The sequence below is a fragment of the Limulus polyphemus genome, unplaced genomic scaffold, assembly GCF_000517525.1.
Source record: "Limulus polyphemus unplaced genomic scaffold, Limulus_polyphemus-2.1.2 Scaffold1928, whole genome shotgun sequence".
NCBI lineage: Eukaryota > Metazoa > Arthropoda > Merostomata > Xiphosura > Limulidae > Limulus > Limulus polyphemus.
The window spans coordinates 39,342-42,637 of NW_013667538.1; positions in this window are offsets into that span (position 1 = coordinate 39,342).

The window sequence follows — 3,296 nt, forward strand, 5'->3', positions numbered from 1 at the left end:
ACAACAACATAGTATATATTAATACTATTATAAAATATAAGTAAAAGCCTTTTATTTTGACAATTGACGAAAAACAAGAATATATGTTTTAAGTTCTGACACATACTTTTCCAACATCTAGGAGTACTATTTAATACCCATACCATAAACACACTTAAACACCAGCTTTGACAACCAAAACTAGCCTTACTCCATCGCTTTAAATATTACACGGTATTAAATAAAAAAACCTAAATTATTAGGAGTTATTTAAATAATCGAAAACAGTTATTTAGCTAGATATAATCTGTCATAAATTAAGTAAATCTACTCTTTATACGAAACTGAATGCGATCGAGAAATAGTCTTAGATTTCATATTTATTTTGTGCGGGCGTGAGACCCTTCAGAAAAATGTTAGCCTGTTTTAAGGGTTTGTTAGGCACATTTGAACGGAATTCTTGGTTTATTTTGGAGAGACGAAAAGGAAAGAGTGAAAGTGGGCATATTTTATTGTCACTGTTCTTCGTTAATGCTTCTGTACAAAACGTACTAATCAGGGAAATACGCCAAAGAACAAATATGACATTATAAGTATGTATCGTATTGTGTTTGCGCGTCTGTGATGCATAGCAGAAGATAACATTAACTAAACACACGGTTACAGTCAAAGACTTTTGTAGGATTTCTTTCCAGCTCAGCTATGCGATACACGCAAACATTCATTGGTCAAGATAGACAAAGACATTGAATTGAAAGAAAGAACCTACGAAGAAGACGATCAAAGAGTCAGTCAACTAAGTCACTTACTCAATAACAAGATACAACGTTTATGTCAGAAATTATTTCATATTCATATCAATAGGATACAGTAGAAACACGATTATCACAGTTAGCCTACTATAGTGCAAATAAGATTATCACAGTTAACCAACTATAGTGCAAATAAGATTACCATTATTAACCTACTATAGTGCAAATAAGATTACCATAATTAACCTCCTATAGTGTAAGTAACATTATCATAGCTAAGCTACTATGGTGAAAGTAAGATTATAAAATTATTAACCTATTATAATGCATATAAGATTATCATAGTTAACCTACTATAGTGTAAATAAGATTATCACAGTTAACCTACTATAGTATAAATATAGCAATGATAGTTAGCGCAGTATGATTCAAAATAAAGTTAAAATATTCTACGAATCAAACATAATAATGTTATATGAAACTGCTTTCAAACGCTAGTATTTCCAGTGTAAAATTGGTACTTTAAAAAATAACTCAAACAAAATTAAGAGTAATATTTTTCAGTTATAGATAATTATAACCGAGTTTCTAAAGCTGGTAGCTACTGTAAAGGAATCAACATAAAATATTCAGCCAAGTAAAAATTTAATAACCTACCTCATACTTTGTCTTTGTTAATCACTTTACTTTTTAAGTATTAATAATAACACATTTAGCAGGTTATGTGTTATATAATGTTGCTCAGACGCGTACATTAGTGATAATTCCTCGGAAGGTGGCGCTGGGAATAGCTACTTATATCCAAAAAGCAGTAAGTTAGTTAAAAATTAATTAACTAAAAGTTGTAAATTAATTAAAACTCCATTGTTATGATGCATGTCAGTAGAGACTAACAGAGTTCCGAGGTTAATCGAACTTTTATAAGTACTTACAGTTTGTTTGTTTTAGAGCAAAGCCACATTGGGTTATCTGCTGTGTTCACCGCGGGAAATTGAACTTCATATTTTAACGTTGTAACTCCGAAGACTTACCGCTCTCCCACCGGAGGACCAGCAGTTACAGACGACTAGTGAATTATAAAAAAAAAAAAATATTTTCTAAAACTAATGAAGTAATATAGAATGCTTTCAGCTTATGAATCAGAACACCCAAGAGGCAACAACCAAAAATATAAGCGTTTACCAATCATCAAGAAGTTATTTATTTTATTTCAAATGTGAAGATTATTACATTACAGAACCAGTTATATCTTCTAATGAAGTTGCTTTACGTTTATTTATTTTAAGCTCAAATCTGCACAATGCCCTCGCAGAGATCGAACTTCATACTTTTTGCGTTATAGGCCCTTAAACTTAACACTGAGCCAAGCTGTTTTATGAAAGCACTGTCTGCCGTGGTAGAATCTGAAGAAGTAAACTTTTTTATGATACAAGTAGAAAAAAATATGACTAACTGTATACCAACATAAAAACAAAAAATATTTATTTAAAGAATACGTGAGAAATTTAAAATCATCAATTAATAGAGACAAAAAAGGCGTTACAAAAACAACCAAATATAAATTTTACAACATTTTATGGATGTCTTTTACGTTTATCCAATAGACAACGTGATATCCAGAGGAAAATATTAATTTAAATTGCTTTAGTTTTTAATCACATTTTTAAAGATTATTGAAATTAATGTATTTTTATTTTACTTATAAACAACACGAAACTTTCTTATTTGAATTCACCAAAATTTAAAACATTTTATGGAACACAGATTAGCAATGGTTTGAATACCAAAAGGTTAGGCTATAGGTTTTGTTTATTAAATGATAAAAACCATATATTCCGACCACTTTCCAAAGATGGACCTTTCTTCTTCAAAGGACAAACTGGTTTTGTTTATTTATTACATATTCCTCTTAATAAGATTTTCATGGACTTTAAGTCAAAGACATGAAAAACAGAATTTCAAATCTATGTCGTCTCATAAGTCACTGTACAGGAGACTTTTCGTTTATTATTATTATGTTATTAGTTACAGGAATTTAAAGTGATTTTAAGTTAAAAAATAATGGAAAGAGACCAGATAATGGTAGTAATACCTACTACAATTAGCAGTCCGTTTGTGACACTATCTGGTGATGTGTGACATATCGTCTACTGGTTGGTGTTTTAATGGAAAGAGACAGGACAATGGTAGTTATACCTACTACAATTAGCAGTCAGTGGGTGACTTTATGTGGTGATGTGTGACACATCGTCTACTGGTTGGTGTTTTGATGGAAAGAGACAAGATAATGGTAGTAATACCTACTACAATTAGCAGTCAGTGGGTGACTTTATGTGGTGATGTGTGACATATCGTCTATTGGTTGATGTTTTGATGGAAAGAGACAAGATAATGGTAGTAATACCTACTACAATTAGCAGCCAGTGGGTGACTTTATGTGGGAATGTGTGACATATCGTCTACTGGTTGGTGTTTTGATAGAAAGAGACAAGATAATGGTAGTAATACCTACTACAATTAGCAGCCAGTGGGTGACTTTATGTGGGAATGTGTGACATATCGTCT